At 44.7% G+C, this 18434-nt stretch overlaps 1 protein-coding gene across 1 annotated transcript in view; it reads left to right on the forward strand.

Annotated features, from left to right (window-relative positions):
• Positions 1 to 18434, forward strand: part of LOC115083294 (dynein heavy chain 5, axonemal-like) — a 1259434-nt gene that overhangs the window by 394492 nt on the left and 846508 nt on the right. The gene's annotated exons all lie outside the window — the stretch shown is intronic.

The following is an 18434-nucleotide window of genomic DNA, read 5'->3' on the forward strand; positions in this document are numbered from 1 at the left end:
TTAATATTATGAATGATGTTTTATATTTCTCAATTTATTGTTTGATTTTTATGAGGAAAGATAATGTTTCTGTTTTTCCATGATTATATGTCATAATACAGTTCGGTTTGTTGTGGTTACAGTTCAGTTTTTGTTGGCAAGTTTCTATTTATACTTTATGGTCTTTCTGTTCCTTATTAGGTATGGTCTGTGTGTGTTATGCATGCATAAGGTATTCTGCTATCACAGTTTTGGCCAACTGGCATCTCGTGAGCTGCATGCACTGGCTGTGGTGTCAGTGAGTCTCCTAGAGATTGTGGGTGTCGAGAAAGTGTGAGAATGGAAAAGAGAGGCTGTGGAAGGGCTAGCAGCAAGCAAAAACTTTACATAATGTGCCAGTACTGGGGTGGGGGACATTCACTGATGGGCCGATACAGTAAAATCGTGGGAGAGCGGGCGAGCGCAGAGGCCACTCTCCTGTGCGCGCGATTCACTAAATTAATTTATTTAAATTAGGCCCGGCGGTAAAAAGAGGCGCTAGGGACACTACCGCGTCCCTAGCGCCTCTTTTTTGATGGAAGCGGCGGTTGTCAGCGGGTTTGTGCCCGCTGACAGCCACAGTTTCGGAAACTGGACGCTGGCAAAATTGAGCGTCCGGTTTTCGACCCGCCAGCCAAGGGCCCATTTAAAATTTATTTTTTTTTTAATTTTTTTAACTTTTGGGACCTCTGACTTAATATCGCCATGATATTAAGTCAGAGAGTGCACAGAAAAGCAGTTTTTACTGCTTTTCTGTGCACTTTCCCGGTGCCCGGAGAAATTAGTGCCTACCTTTGGGTTCTCTCACCTGATACTGATTTCGTATTCCAGGTGTATAAAATATGAAAGAATAATGCTGACCATTCAATCTCCCTATTGAGACCAGTAGGAATGAGTGAATTGAATTTAAAAAATTTAAAAATCCAACATTGCTCGCAACGCATCAGGAAGGTTGAAAAATTGCCACCATGGGGAGATGTAAAGAAGCATTCTAATGCAAAGAAATGCAAATCAGAGATCACGTGGTTTTTATCTAGCCAATGATTTACAAGTGAGGCTTCAGTTTTGGATGTATGGATACAAGAAGAGTGTTCAAAGATTCTAGTCTTCAACTCATGGGTTGACTTACTGACATAGATGAGATTACAAGGACAGAGAATCATATAAAATCCACAAATCTTTAACATTAATACATAAATCCATCTACAATCTCCTTTATCTTGACCTTGAAATTCTGTTAAAACTCCATACTTCTAACAGGCCAATGAGAGAAATATCCAAAGTAACGCTACAAGCCCCTCCAACCAAAGCCACGCGACTCATCGCATCTAGGGACCGAGCATTTTCGACAGCAGGCCCAGCCATCTGGAACAACCTCCCTGCAGAACTCAGGCTGGAACCTTGCCTGCTAACTTTTAAGAAAAAACTCAAAATGTGGCTGTTCCGCCAAGCCTTCCCAGAACCCTGGGATACACATTAGGCGTTATCTACTCACGATCAATGGAACCTCCCCTTCTCTGATTACCTGGACAGCATGGATACCAACTCTAACATGTGGACTATCTCTAGTCTGGACTATCTCTAGTCCGGAATTTGTTATTTCTCCCTTTAACTTAACTTAATCTTTTTTCTTCCAGCTACCTAAGCTTCCAAGTTCATGGTCCTCGTTTAATGTAACTTTGTTTTTCCTTTACCTAGTTTTTTTACCCCTGTTCGATGTAAACCGACCTGATATGGTATTTAACCATGAAGATCGGTATAGAAAAATGTTAAATTAAAATTAAATTAAATATAAATGGTGCCTAATGAATCACAATGAGAAGTGTGATGGAGGATGGGCGTATCCCACCAGAGCTCGGGGAGGCCATAAAGTGCAGGGCTCGGCACCGGGCGTCGAAGCCTCAGCAGCATTGCCCTGCTGTTCTACTGGTGTTCCTGCCGCTTCTTTGCCTCGAATTCCACCTGAGGAAAACAAAAGAGGACCTGCTCGTCATCTGCTCCGTCTGGTGTCGGGTCTAAACGCCGCGCTTGTTCCCTCCCCGTTTCGAAGCTCCGCCCACTGGGCGTATCCCACCAGAGCTCGGGGAGGCCATAAAGTGCAGGGCTCGGCACCGGGCGTCGCGTGACAAAGGAGCCCCCTTCGTAGAACCCGCCAAACAATCCTTCAGATCCTGTTACTTATTCATATAAGAAGTTCTTCTTTTTCGTCATAATGGCTTGCAACTTGGATTCTCCTTCCCAACCAATTCCAGTCCACATCAGCTCCCGTCAGACGCAAAACAAGAAGTCTGGTAATTATTCGAATCGCAACATTGTGCGCTCTTTATGCCAAATTTCGTGCAGGGACAAATTCACTCCATTAAAATATCTTTTTCTAACTTTTTTCTTAATTAACATCCAGGCAATAAGTAAAAAAAACTCCTTTAATCGTAGATTTAATAAATGAAAAAAAACCAGATTTTTTTGGTATCACAGAAACGTGGCAGAAGACCACAGACAATGTCACCTTGAATCAATTAGTTTCTACTGATTATGATCTTTTTTCCATCCCAAGATGCATGGAGGCATAATGTTAATAATTAAGAAGCAGTTTCAGATGAAAATTGTTCCTACCTCAATAGTCTCTCACTGTTGCGATCCCGGGGCGCCCCCGGGACCGACACTCACCCCGCGGCGGTAGCGTCGCTGGCTCCGGCCTCCCAGGCCTGCAGGGACCGCGGGCGCTGCGCCCCCGGCCTGTCCCGACCTCACTCGGGCCTGCAGGGCCCTCTGGCATCGCGTCCCGGCCTCTCCCGAGCCGTCGGCGTTCCTCGGCGGCTGGCCCCGCCCCCCTAGACGCACGCGCGCGTCTCTCAGCTGGCCTTAAAGGGCCAGCACAGGAAATTGGCAGGGGAAGCTCCCGGGTGACGTCAGACGCTGCAGGGTATAAAAACCCTGCAGTACAGCCAAGCCATTGCCTTGCAACGAGGTTCCCAGGTTCGTCCTGCTCCCAGTTGCTGTGTTCCTGCTCGTCACCTTGATCTTCTGGTTTTCGACTTCGGATTGGCTTGTGGTTCTTCTTGGCTTCTGACCCTGGTTCGGCTTCGGTGTCTTCTGGCTCTCGACTCGGCTTGGCTTACGATACTTCTCTGGATCTCGACTTGGACTGGCTGACAACGACTTCTCTGGCTCTAGACGCGGACCGGCTGACAGCGATTCTCCGACACCTGACCCGGGCTTGGTGAGCTACTTCTCCATCGATAGGGATCTCCTAAGTCCCAGCGGCCGGGTTCCTACGGGCTCCTCCCGGGGGGACACCGGCTTCCAGGGTGAACCGCCTAAGTCCCAGCGGCCGGACTCCTACGAGCTCCTCTCGGGGGAGTACCGGCTTCCAGGGCGAAGCACCTCTCCCACCGGGTCAGCTTCATCTCCTGGTCCTTGGTCGCATAGGGCCCTTCGTGTCTTTCTCCCGGTAGTCCGCGAGCCTGCTTTCGCCGCCTCCCGTTTGGAACCGGTGCCCCTACCTCTCTAAGGTATTCCTTCTCCTGGTTCCGATCGGCCCAAGGGTCCACGAAGCTAACACTCCCTATGAAGTAACATTGTTTGACTCAGATCAATTACAATTGTGTATATTGTATTGTCCGCCTAAGCTTTTAGAGCATAATGTATCTCCTCTCATTGAATGCCTAACGTTAGTAATGAATACGGATAAACCTTCATTAATTTTAGGAGATTTTAATGTACATGCTGATGACATCATCTCTGATTCAACTGCCTCTATTCTTTGTGATTCATTAGAAGCACTTGGGTATAATCTTGTATCACGGGCCCCAACGCATAAGGCCGGCCATGCATTAGATTTAATATTTGTTAACTCTAAACTATGTTCCAGCACTAGTTCAAATATTTCGCAAGTCCCCTGGTCTGATCATTTTTTAATATACTCCGAAGCTAGTTTTGACTATCCAACTCGTCTAATACAGAATAATCCTATCCTTATCACGTATCAAGCTAAACCTAGCTGCGATGATTTGAATCTTGAATTTGAAAAACTCAAAGATAATCCTTCTGCCAGTAATGTCACTAGTCTAACCTCAGATTGGTTTGTTAATTGCTCCAAAATTGCAAAGAAATTATGTCCTTTAATAACTAGAGAAATTAAACCCAAACAATCTTCAAACCCTTGGTTTAATAAAGATTTAAAAATAAAAAAACATATCTTAAACAAACTTGAATCAGCACTTTGTTATTCCCCTCATGTTATTTGTAAACCGATCTGATATGAATTTCTTTCATGAAGGTCGGTATATAAAAATGTTAAATAAATAAATAAATAAATGGAGAAGAGATAAAACAACTGAAACCTTAGCCACATACAGGATGGCTTTACATCAATATAAAAAAAGTATAGAGAGTGCAAAAAAGGAGTTTTTTAGAACAAAACTAGAAAAATCATTAAATAATCCCCAAGAGCTTTTCAGGATTGTTAATAATTTAACCAAATTTCCATCTAATGTGGCAGGACTGTCTGAAGACAGATGTAATGAAGTCGCTACATTTTTTAAAGAGAAAATAGATTTACTTATTTCTAATCAGAACAGTTGCCCAGACCAAGAAGTTAGGTTACCTGTAAAACCTGATATAAAGTGGGACTCATTTGACACTGCCTCATCACTAGAAATCGAATCGCTGATAAAAAAACTTATTCCGGCTAAACATCCAATTGATCCGATTCAAGTTTGTAATCTTAAAACAATTGCTAATACTATAGCACCATTTATTGCTGATATTGTCAATGCATCACTATCAGAAGGAATCGTCCCTGAAATTTTAAAGAATGCAATAATTAAACCTATCTTGAAAAAACCTACTTTGGATACCACTCAATTGAAAAACTATAGACCCATCTCTAATTTGTCATTTTTAGCAAAAATAATGGAAAAAGTAAGCCAAAAACAACTTGATGATTACTTGGAAATCAATAACATTTTATTTCCCAACCAGTATGGTTTTAGAAAGAATTTTAATACAGAAACTCTTTTAAATGTTCTCATGGACACAGTGTTAAGGGGTTTTGATAATGGTAAAAGCTATTTTTTGGTTCTTTTAGATTTGTCTTCTGCCTTTGACACTGTGGACCATGGGGTTTTATTGAAACGGCTTACTGAAATTGGCATAGGAGGTATGGTACTTCAATGGTTTACATCTTTTCTTAATAACAGGTCTTTTTGTGTAAAAATCAATAATGCTACCTCTGAAAAATTTGTCTTTCAGACCTGTGTTCCGCAGGGTTCTACATTGTCAGCCACTCTTTTTAATATTTATGTTTTACCTATATGTCACTTTTTAAATGGGCTTGGTTTAACATTTTATTTGTATGCTGACGATATCCAGTTTTTAGTACCTATTGAAAATTCAGTAGAGGCCACGTTAGAAATCGTTAAAATGTATATTTTATCTTTAAAACAGCTACTTCAACACTTGCGTTTAGTTCTGAATATGGACAAAACTGAAATTGTGCTTCTTGAACGCAAATGTCATGTCAAAAATATTCCAGATTTGATGTTAAATTCTAACACTAAAATAAGTCCTGTTTTTTATACCCGTGACTTAGGAATTATTATAGACACCGAATTCTCTTTTAAAAAGCATATTGCCGCCAAATTGAAAGATGGTTATTTTAAACTATTAACTTTAAGAAAGTTAAAGCCGTTCTTAAATTTTAAGGATTTTAGATCTGTTTTACAGACCTTGATTTTTGCGAATTTAGATTACTGTAATTCTTTATTACTTGGCTTACCTGTTTCAAATATTAGACCATTGCAGGTCTTGCAGAACGCAGCAGCACGTGTTCTGTCTGGTAAACGGAAATGTGACCATATTACCCCCACATTGATCAAGTTTCATTGGCTTCCAATCCAATATCGCATACAATATAAAGTGGCCTGTTTAATTCAAAATGTTGTACACGGGGAGCGAACGGAATGGCTGAATACATCTTTACGCCTGCACATACCTCAGAGAGACCTGAGATCGGCTAATAAGGGCTTGTTATCAATTCCCAATATTAAATTGGCAAGGCTTACACAGGTGAGGGAACGCGTACTGTCTGTTGCTGGAGCTAAATTGTGGAACTCTTTACCATCATCCTTGAGGTTATGTACCGAAAAAAAACAATTTAAAACTGACCTCAAGACTTGGATTTTTAAATGTGCTTTTACTGAATATGAGCTTTTAACATCGAACACCAAATAAGGAAGATCGGAGTAAGATACAAATAAGGAACACCAGTTATATCACTAGGCTGAGTCTGTATATGGTTTGTCTGCTGTTTGTTTTGTTTTTTGAGTATTTGTTTTAATCTTATATTTTATTTGATCTATTTTACTTTTACTGCTTTTAATAACTAACTTATTTCATACTTTTAACAGAGTTAGTTATCACTATTTTATAAATGTATTGTATTATATATTTATTATATGTTTTATATTTTGTAAACCGTTGTGAAGGTACGTCTGTTGCGACGGTATAGAAATACAATAAACTAAACTAAACTAAACTAAACTAGTTCTTGCCTGTGGTGGGATGCATAAAGATAGAGAGGTTACAAGATAAGGAGCAAGTTAAACAGTGTCCACATGGAGAATGACCAAGTGGTTGTTCATTAATAACACATGGGGTATTTAAGAATGAGGTAACAATTAGATCACAAAGATTTTTGCCTCTTGGAAGGCAAACCTGGGGCGTTCGGAGAAAATGGGAATTGGGGGGAGGACTTGCCAGTATTTGTTGATGATAGTGCAGACTTCTTGAATGTGGCTGGAGAAAGGAAGGACACAAGTCAGGCGGTCATCTGGTTGATGTTGTGAAAGTAACAATAACCATTCGTGATAGGCATAAAGAGCTTGCTTAAAAGCTTTTTTCAAAAGACGGCGAGGGTACCCATGAGCAAGTAAACGGGATAACAGTGGGGCCGATGCAATAAAAAGCGCAGAAAGTGGGCGCTGAAAAGTCAGCGCCCACTTTCCTAACGCGCTGGGGGTGCCATGCAATACCCAAATTAGAGGGTCATGCTAGCAAGGAGGCACTAGGGTCGCTTGCATGACCTTAGCGCCTCCTTGCTAAAGTGACCCTGCTGCGGCTGCCGGTTATGAAGATCGACGCCAGTAAACTCGGTGCCGGTTTTCATAACTGGCCATCTGCCATTAATGAAAATGGAAGCGGCGGCCATTTTCACTACTGGCAGACGGCCGGTTATGAAAACCGATGTCGAGTTTACCAGCATCAGTCTTCATAACTCGGCGGGCTGCCGAGGTTGTTTTTTTTTACTTAAGAAAAGAAGTACAGAAAAGCAGTTTTTTCTGCTTTTCTGTACTTCTTTTACCTGCGCTGAGCTATTAACGCCTGCTCCAGGCAGGCATTAATATCTGAGAGCAAAATGTGCGTCTGAGACACACACTTTTTTTTTGCATGCGGAGTGAATGAGTCATAGCCTCATTCACATGCATTTGCATGTGATGAGTGCTATTGCATTCACTCCACATCCAACGTGGGTTAAATAGGCGCTAATCCCCCTATTGCATTAGGGGGTGGATTAGCGCCTATTTATCCCGCGTCGGAGTGCCGGTTAAACAGTGCGCTCAGCTGCGCGCACTGTATTACATAGGCCCCAGTATGTGTGCTTGTGAAACAAAATCTGAGGTGGGTATATTGCGTCTTAAAAAATGAGGATGATCACTGGAGAAGTGCACTTTTTTCTTTCCCTTTGTTGCGCCCGTCAGTTTCAAGCGGCTGCGACCTTTGCTGCTCACCTCCTTTCTCTATGCAGCTCCGAGTCTGGGAAGAATGGCGGCCTTTGCTTCCACATGCCGACCCTCATGGCATGCCCAGGACGGCGTGGGCGCTCCCAGCAGCCATCTTACATTCGGAGTTACCTAAGGCACACGCGCTTGCGCCTGCACTCTTCTTAAATGCTTCATGGCGGGAACCTCGGGGGCGTCCCCACCACATGATGTCATCCGTTTACCATTCTTACGCTCAGCTGATTTCTTACTTTATGAGTTAGCAAGGACTCCTGTCCTTCTATTTCCGCCTCTCTGGGATTTCGCCTCGCTGCCTTTCTGGGTGACCTAGGTACCTGATCCTCGGGGGCCTTGCCGCACTCAGGCTATCTGCTCCTCGGAGAGCCATACTACCTGCCTCACTTCGTTACCAGTGAGTTCCTGCATCGTTCTCGGATGACCTTGCTATTCCTGTTCTGGGCCTCCTCGGTGCCTGATCTTCCATCTACTTCCACAGTACTGGTGTGAGTATAGAACCTGCTCTTCTACCTTCGTGGCACAGATTCTCAGGTTTTCCCACTTGCGGGCCACTACCAGATCCCTCCTGTCTTCTGCAAGTGTTCCACCGGCTTCCGGCCTACCCCGTGCTGTGGACCACTACCGGAGTTGCCAGCACAAGCTACGCCTAGACTACACTGGACTACTCCACGCTGCGGATTACTATCGGACTGATCAGCTTGCAGGTCTTACTCTCTGGACTAACGCTACTAATCCGCTCCTCGGATCACCATTGGCTAAATAATAAAGTTGTTTCCTCTGTTGTCCATCACTGCTGAGACCTCGCCTGTTGTGGTGAGTGCCCACAGGGCTCCTCCCTGTGGGCGGAGTCTTCACTCGCCATGACCGAAGGGCCCACTATTAGTTCAAGACACACAGAACGTAACACCCCTCACTGGCCAAATTTCCCTTCACTTTTCAATCTGGTTCCAAAATTTTGTTCAAAATATAGTTTTTTCAAACCTTTTTTCTCCATTCTTTTTAGTTATCCTTAGCCTTTCATATAAAAAACTGTTAGAATATGATGCACTCACGTTTGGCTGCACTGAATGCCATTACTGACAACAGCTGTGGCCTCCCTCAAAAGAACCATGATATGGGACGCACTTCATGGGCTGCCAGAATGCCCAGGGGGACGTCATTGACAGCCTCTATTTAAAGTTCAGCCTTCCAGTGATTCTTTGCCTTGGCAACAGGCATGGTGAGTCGTCTTCTCTGCTGCTCTGCTTGATTTATTCTATGCTTCAGTTCTTCTTGTTTTCATTGATCCCTGATCCTGTCTCCTGGTTTTCCTGTTTGTGTGAGTCTTGTCTTGTCCCCACTCTGTTTGGCCTTGACCCTCTACCTGGTATTGGATTCTGGACTCTGCTTGCCACCTGCATTGATCCTCCACCTGGTACTGGATTCTGGACTCTGCTTATCACCTGCCTTGACCATCCGCCTGGTATTGAATACTGGACTCTGTTTACCGCTCGCCTTGAACTGCCGCCTGGTCTTGGAACACTGGCAAACAAAGTTTTTGTTTCCTTCAGGCTTTCTGGTGTTCCAAATAGATTTTTTTGATGCTGATCACAGATATTACTTTGAAATTTGTACATCACGTTAGCTTTTTGAGAAACGGCCAATTTTGTGTTACAATTATTGTGAAATTTTAAAACATAATCTCGCGTACATATATTTTCTTGCTGGACAGTAGTTTTTTATGATTTTTAAAATTCATGTTGTATTTTTGATGGCCATAAGCAACGTAACATTAACAGAGACTAACTTTTTTAAAAATACACCAAGAAACTCTGCCTGATCATGCCAGAACGTAGCAAGCCCCAGCTCGGCCGCAAGATTCCAACTTGTTTCCATGATGACACAGCCTTACATACAGGTCGATCCAGTAAGGCCGCGGTAGAAACAGTGCGGCAGTGTCAGGCGCACCCTTCCTCCCCGCACCCACAGTTCTCTTCACTAACTCCCCGATACTCTCCTCTAATCGCATGCAAATGCATGCCGCGGCTTTAAAGCGGTAGGGAAGGGTTATGGCCGCGTAACCCATTTTACTGTATAGGCGCTTAATACAGCGCCTATACAGTAACCAGGGTGCGACGGTACCTGTCATTTCAAATGTCATTTCAAATGGCATTTGGAATGACAGGAACCAGGAAGTGTAAAAAAACACGAAAAGTCTTTGTTGCTTCGTCGCTGTGTCTCTCCTCCCGGAGCAGGGCACGAAAGCAGCCTTGCTCCGGGAGGAGGTGAGGCACAGCGGCGAAGACAGACGGGAGAGGAGAAAAATCAGAGCCGAGCAAAGCGAAAGTGTGCAGCAAGCCGGCGAAATAGACCTGCGAGCAGAGGCAATAGCAGCGGTTCGGTAAGCCTGGCACCCTCCTTGATGTAGTACGTCCCGGATGCCCCCCCCTCCCCAGCGCGCCCGCCACTACCCCTTTCATCAGCTGCATCCACTGCGACCCGGCAGTCCCGTGAGGCCTACAAAAAAAAAAAATCCCCGGCTCCCGCGCCCCCGCACTGGCCCGCCGACTCTACCCCCCCCCCCCCCCCCCCCTCCTCCCGATCGGGCAGGTAGGCGGCGGCGACGAAAACCAAAGCAATTTTTTTTTTTTCAAAAAGCAACATCACACATTGCATAAAATAATTTCTCCAGCCTTAAAGCGACTTACTTTTGGGATCTGTCAAGTAAGTCGCAAAAGTAACTTACTTTTCTGAAGCCATCACGATCGTAGCTCAAGACGAAGATGGCCGCCTGCACGGGGGAAAGCGTGCAATTGGCCGCTGAAGACGTGACGTCACGTCTTCAGCTGCCAATTGCACGCTTTCCCCGTGCAGGCGGCCATCTTCGTCTTCGTCCGGAGGAGCTAAGATCATGTTCCTGATGGCTTCAGAAAAGTAAGTTACTTTTGCGACTTACTTTTGGGATCTTGACAGATCCCAAAAGTAAGTCGCTTTAAGGCTGGAGAAATTATTTTATGCAATGTGTGATGTCGCTTTTTGAAAAAAAAAAATTGCTTTGGTTTTCGACGCCGCCGCCTACCTGCCCGATCGGGAGGAGAGGGGGGGGGGGGGGGGGGTAGAGTCGGCGGGCCAGTGCGGGGGCGTGGGAGCCGGGGATTTTTTTTTTTTGTAGGCCTCACGGGACTGCCGGGTCGCAGTGGATGCAGCTGATGAAAGGGGTAGTGGCGGGCGCGCTGGGGAGTGGGGGGCATCCGGGACGTACTACATCAAGGAGGGTGCCAGGCTTACCGAACCGCTGCTATTGCCTCTGCTCGCAGGTCTATTTCGCCGGCTTGCTGCACGCTTTTGCTTTGCTCGGCTCTGCTTTTTCTCCTCTCCCGTCTGTCTTCGCCGCTGTGCCTCACCTCCTCCGGGTCGCAGTGGTAGCATGGCGCTGTGAGGGGGCGAAAGGGTATATACCCATGAACGGATTTGAGTGGGAGCGCTCTGTGAAGCGGGACATGCCCGTGAGGGGCATAATGGGTGGATGCAGCTGATGAAAGGGGTAGTGGCGGGCACGCTGGGGAGGGGGGCATCCGGGACGTACTACATCAAGGAAGGTGCTAGGCTTATTGTTTTATTGTGTTTGAGTATCTTAAGCGGTGTCGATGGATTTGTTACACAGTCCTAACTCCTACTAGGGGGAGGCGGTAAACTAACAGGTTAAGGCCGCGGCAAAACAGCGCGTTCCTAAGGAGATAATATCAGCGCCCGTTACAGTATCGGAGGGGAATAGCTAATTCCTTCATTATACAGCTTTTTCGTTCATTTACATGCTGGGTGCGGAAAGGGTTAGGTGTTTATTTTAGGAAGCGCTAAGGACGCTTGAAACTGGAGACTGTATGGCTGGATGGCCTTACTCGTCTGTATTGTGCGCTCCCAGCACGTTACAGACGGGCAATCTTTAACTGCACGTTACTGTATCGACCTGATAAGCAGCAGCATTGAATAGTCTCCTATGCAACGTCTGTGTGAATGAGCAAATCATATCGCTAAAACTGTTGCGTTTAAAGCTTGTGGATTTAATTTCATATACTTTATGAAATGTTGTGCCAATGTCGTAATAGCTGTGACACATTTTGTTACATCTGTGGTGAGTTTACTCTGAGAGACAGAAAAGGAGTATGACTGCACTCATTAAGAAGGCATATGAGTTAGACTTCAGGTGCAAAATTGGTGACCAGGACAGAGCATGGGCCCCTCATTTATGTTGCGCATCATGCACCAGTAGTCTGCGAGCTTGGCTGAAAGGTATGCGACCATCCATGCCGTTTGCCATGCCAATTATATGGAGGGAACAGGAAGATCATATAACTGACTGTTACTTCTGCATGACGAATGTATCAGGATACTCATCAAAGAGCAGGAAGTTTATTGAGTACCTTAACCTTGTATTGGCAATGAGATCAGTGCCGCATGACAACAGTCTTCCTGTTCCAAATCTGCCAGAGGTGTGGACACTTGATGATGATGATGAGGAGGTAGGCGATGATGGTGAGCCCTCACAGATGGAAGCTGCAGCTGATCCTGACTTTGTGCCATCAACATCCAGCAATCCTCATTTAATATCTCAATCAGAGCTGAATGATCTGGTCAGAGATATGCCTTTATCGAAGAGCCAGGTGGAGCTGCTTAGGTCAAGGCTGCAAAGATGGAATCTTTTGTCATCTGATACAAACATTTCAGTATTTTGCAGCCGTCATGAAGATTTGACAAAATATTTCAACCAAGTAGACAGTCTGACTTTTTGCTGTGACATCAATGGATTGTTTTATGCTCTCAGATGTGACCATGACCCAACAGAATGGCAACTGTATATTGATTCATTAGTCTTAAGTTTGAAGGCTGTTTTGCTGCACAACGGCAATATCTATCCATGAATACCTGTCGGACATGCCGTTCATATGAAAGAAACATATGAGAACATGCAGCTGCTGCTAAACCACATTGAGTACTCGAGGTACAACTGGAATTTGTGTGGTGATCTCAAAGTAGTTGCAGTTCTACTGGGTCTGCTGCTTGGTTACACCAAGTATTGTTGCTTCCTTTGTGAGTGGGACAGTCGAGCAAGAGATTCTCATTACATCAGAAAATTCTGGCCCCTCCGCAAGAAGTTGGATCCAGGGCAGAAGAATGTTGCACACAACCCATTGGTGTATCCAAATAAGATATCTCTTCCACCTTTGCACATCAAACTTGGGTTGATGAAAAACTTCGTTAAGGTAATGAACAAGCAAAGTAAAGCCTTTGATTATTTGCAGCAAATGTTTCCATTCATAAGTGACGCCAAGATAAAAGAAGGTGGTTTCGTTTGCCCACAGATCCGAGCTTTGATGAAGGACAGCCACTTTGATGGTCTTCTGCAAGGTAGAGAGCATGTTGCATGGACAGCCTTCAAGAATGTCGTTTGTAACTTTCTAGGCAACTATAAGGCAGCAGACTATGTCAAACAGGTTGAAAATCTGTTTCAGGCATACAAATTGATGAAGTGCAACAAGTCATTGAAGATACATTTTCTTCATTTCCACTTGGATTTATTCCCAGACAACCTTGGCGCTGTGAGTGACGAATATGGTGAAAGGTTTCAAGACATTGTCAAAATGGAGAAATGGTATCAAGGCAAGTCACCCATGCTGGGTGACTATTGTTGGACTCTCATCCGCGAAGCGTCGGACAGTGATTAGAAATGAAAATCTGCGGCAAAACATTTTTAGTTTTGTTTTCTGATGCCAACAATGCCATTATAGCTTATGCCACTACAGACACATAATGCTTAATGTATATTGCACTTTTCTGGCAAACGGTATGTGATACAGACATAATAAATGCATATTTGTGTTCAGCTTGTTAAAATCGACTTTTCACTGAAGGTTGTGGAGGAAACAAGATGTTCCCAGAAATTTGTTTACCAGTGGAACTGAACATTGCTTGGCTCCTGTTCCAATTCTGGATTCCAGGTAAGACATATTCTTCTTCTTGGATCCACAGAAAATCATAACAAAAACCATATTCTACCCCTTCAAAAATACCTCTTTTTGTGGTACACTACACGTCTACACTTTCCTCTTTATTTAGGATGATATCAGATTGCCAACCCCCTTGGAATTAGATCAGCACTGATTATTACAAGCATAAGTGGTATGTATGCTTTTTAGTTTTCCACTATCTTAATTATAAATTCAGAAGCTTTTGCCTGTTCTCCAAATTATTCATCCTTTATGATTTATAATTTTTTCATAGTTTTTCCTTTGCAATGGTATAATGTACATGGCATAACCATACAATGTCTCCAATTTGGATGAATATTCTTTGTCCTCTGCTGTTTTGCCACATGATGTATGGTCCTATAATATCCTTATTTAATATTATGTTTGGTTTTTTCAGAATTTATTTTCAACAATTGTCTATTCCTATATGGATTTCTATGCTTATGTAAACTGCCCCTTCCGATGCAGCCCATGCGAAACACGGTTCCCTGTTGGGGGATTGATTCTTGAATAAATTTTGCTATGTATATACCTTGAAGGCAGTTAGTGCTTATTTATTTTAGGCTCATTGGACCATTTGTGAATACTATTGCAACACACCTTTTATTTGCTACCAATCTAGTGTTTTCACTCATCTTTCCACATTTCATGTGTGGCTTTTCTCCAGTTAAGATTCAGTGCCATAAAGTACAGAGTCATGCACTTGGGGTGCAGAAAGCAACATATGTGATATGCAGTACATGGTGAAGAGTTGATGTGCGCCAACCAAAAGAGGGACCTTGATGTGATAGGGTCAGATGGTCTCAAGATATTGAAAAAGTCTGATTAGTTGGTGGCCAGAGACGGGATGATGCTTGAATGCATAGGAGGAAGCATAACCAGTAGAAAAAGAGAAGAAATAATGTCTCTTTACAGGTCATTAGTGAGGCCTCATCTGGAGTATTGTGTTCAGTTCTGGAGGTCGAATCTCAGAAAGGATATAGAGATGCTAGAGATGGTTCTAGAGAACAGCAACCAAATGATGCAGGGTTTATATCAAAAGCCCTATGAGATGAAATTGAATGAACTTAATATTTATATATAACCACATGTCATTCTGATCCTAGGCATGGGGGCACATGGGAAGGGCCATGAATCATACAAGGCCCAATGACCTCCCTGGCTTCCCACACAGGGGAGGAAAGACCCTTTCAGGGCCTTTAAGGTTTTGTTCTTACAGAGTGTAAAGGAGTCTACAAGAAACTCCCTCAAAATTTCTTAAATGACCAGCCACAGGTATCTGGCCCGATCCTTCTTAAGGGCCAGCATACAAGGGAGTCTGGTCCAGGGGAGTTCCTTTTTGCCTGGGTTAAGTTGGCATGACAGAGGGAGGTTAGAGAGGCCCTGGAAAGCCACCATATGCAAGGATTTCCTATTTAAAGGACTATTCAATAACTGAAGTAAGGTAAGCCATATTATTAATTGTGATTCCTGAAGTGAAGGGGTGCTGCTATATATGTTTTGAGTTTATTTCACTGTAAAGAAAGTGCACTTAAGGAACAGCCACAGACTGCCTCCTGTTTCCTCTGGCTGTTATCAAGCCACCTACTGCTCAAGCTATCACACAGAGGCTTTTCCCGCTTACCAGTAAAGAACGACAAGAAGACCACTAACACTGTTCAAAACAAAGATCTTTACTGACTGATGGCAGGAAACTGAAAGTTCAAAATTAGATACACTTCTGAATGGTGCTCCAACATTAACTCAATTGAAAAATCACCAGAAATAAACACAGTCTCTTATTTTTCTGTTCTCTCATTTCTCCCCAAAGGTAAGCTTTTTGGGACAGGTACTCCTTCCACACTGGGCCTTTCCAGTACCTGTTTGGTAGCTGAAATCTTTTCCTCCAAGGTCTCTCTTTCTCACTCTCTTCTTTGAGTCTCGGGCTGATTTAGCTGAATGAGTCTTGACTCTGGTGAACTTTCCCAGACAGGTTGCTCTTCCTCTAGTACCTCCCAGTACATTGGTCCACACACTCTCTGGGGAAATCCTCTTCTCCTTCAGGATCCCACTTCACTCTGGTAGACTTTCCCAGGCAAATTGACTTTCCTCTGACCCTTCTTGGTATATTAATTCCCAGTTTCTAGAACCCGCTTAATCACCTTTAGGACTTCCAGGAACTCTTTTTCTCAAATCCTACTCTGCCACTCCAACAGAACTCCAGTTCTTAGAATCCTTTCCTTACTTAACTCCAACCCTTCCATGTGGAGAATTAAGGCCCCTCAAGTGTCAGTCAGGAGGAAAGACACCTGCTCTCTCAGTTCTGATTCTCAACTCTCCCATGTCACATGGGCATAGGAGGTTTTTTTAGATCTCAAACCCTTCTCAATGGGGAGAGGTAAACTACACTAACACACCTTTCAGTGCTCTGACTTCGCACATAAGGGCCGGGTCTGGAATGGAGAACTTTAATTCACCCTGCTGGCAGAATGACCTGTTGAGGCCACTATTGTCATTCCACTAAAATGCAAACACAGCTACAGAGGCTGAATTTGACACCTTGTTACATATATCATAGAAGAGTGGTGAGACAGGGGGAAAGGATACAGACATTTAAATTCCTGAAAGGTATTAAATCACAGGAAGCTGAGCTTTTTCACGAATCAGTTTTTCTGTCGGTTGAAAGTCCCGGATGATTGCAACTTTTTTATTCTCTTCTACTCTATTACATGGAAACATAGAAATGACAGCAGAAAAAGACCAGTCTGCCCAGCAAGCTCCCACACATTTTCCCATACTTATCTGTTTCACCAACCACCAATTCCAGGGCCCTTGTTGGTAACTGTTAGAGATGTGAATCGTGTCCTCGATCATCTTAACGATCGATTTCGGCTGGGAGGGGGAGGGAATCGTATCGTCGTCGTTTGGGTATTTAGAGTATCGTGAAAATCGTTAAAATCGTGAACCGGCACACTAAAACCCCCTAAAACCCACCCCGACCCTTTAAATTAAATCCCCCACCCTCCTGAACCCCCCCCAAATGCCTTAAATTACCTGGGGGTCCAGCGGCACACTAAAACACCCTAAAACCCACCCCGGCACACTAAAACCCCCTAAAACCCACCCCGACCCTTTAAATTAAATCCCCCACCCTCCCGAACCCCCCCCCCAAATGCCTTAAATTACCTGGGGGTCCGTAGCTTAAATTACCTCCGTAGCCTTAAATTACCTGGGGGTCCGTAGCGGCGGTCCGTAGCTAAATCGGGGGAAGGGGGAGAGCAGGAAAACCGGCACACTAAATCGTGTAGTCTTCAGCCGGCGCCATTTTGCAAAATGGCCACCGCAAAATGGCAGCGGCCATAGACCAACACGATTCGACGCAGGAGGTCGTTCCGGACCCCCGCTGGACTTTTGGCAAGTCTTGTGGGGGTCAGGAGGCCCCCCCAAGCTGGCCAAAAGTTCCTGGGGGTCCAGCGGGGGTCCGGGAGCGATCTCCTGCCGCGAATCATTTTCCGTACGGAAAATGGCGCCGGCAGGAGATCGACTGCAGGAGGTCGTTCAGCGGGGGTCCGGAACCCTCGCTGAACGACCTCCTGCAGTCGATCTCCTGCTGGCGCCATTTTCCGTACGGAAAACGATTTGCGGCAGGAGATCGCTCCCGGACCCCCGCTGGACCCCCAGGAACTTTTGGCCAGCTTGGGGGGGCCTCCTGACCCCCACAAGACTTGCCAAAAGTCCAGCGGGGGTCCGGAACGACCTCCTGCGTCGAATCGTGTTGGTCTATGGCCGCCGCCATTTTGCGGCGGCCATTTTGCAAAATGGCGCCGGCTGAAGACTACACGATTTAGTGTGCCGGTTTTCCTGCTCTCCCCCTTCCCCCGGTTTAGCTACGGACCGCCGCTACGGACCCCCAGGTAATTTAAGGCTACGGAGGTAATTTAAGGCTACGGAGGTAATTTAAGCTACGGACCCCCAGGTAATTTAAGGCATTTGGGGGGGGTTCGGGAGGGTGGGGGATTTAATTTAAAGGGTCGGGGTGGGTTTTAGGGGGTTTTAGTGTGCCGTGTTTTAGTATGCCGCTGGACCCCCAGGTAATTTAAGGCATTTGGGGGGGGGGTTCGGGAGGGTGGGGGATTTAATTTAAAGGGTCGGGGGTGGGTTTTAGGGTGTTTTAGTGTGCCGGTTTTCCTGCCCTCCCCCTTCCCCCGATTTACGATTTTTTGACGATAAATCGGGGGAATTGGTATTGTATCGTGGCCCTAATGATTTTTGACGATTTAAAATATATCGGTCGATATTTTAAATCGTCAACAAACGATTCACATCCCTAGTAACTGTTTGATTTGGATTTCCTGCCACCCCCTGCCATTGCTGGATTGTGTTCCCAATGTTTTTCTACTATGTCAGTATTATCATGTTTACATAGTTTCCCATGAATAAGCCCTGCCATCTTATTGTGCCTTTCTATTTACAGACCTTCTGACATCAACATGTCACATCCAGCGATGAAACTTGTAACCATTTCCAGTTCTGTATTGCAGAATATGCATTTGTCCATATTACCTGTCTTTTTTTATGCTGGGAATATACATGATTTCGCAGTAATATTTACAGTCATATACCTATTTTATTT

Source organism: Rhinatrema bivittatum, chromosome 2, assembly GCF_901001135.1.
Source record: "Rhinatrema bivittatum chromosome 2, aRhiBiv1.1, whole genome shotgun sequence".
NCBI classification, from domain to species: Eukaryota; Metazoa; Chordata; class Amphibia; order Gymnophiona; family Rhinatrematidae; genus Rhinatrema; species Rhinatrema bivittatum.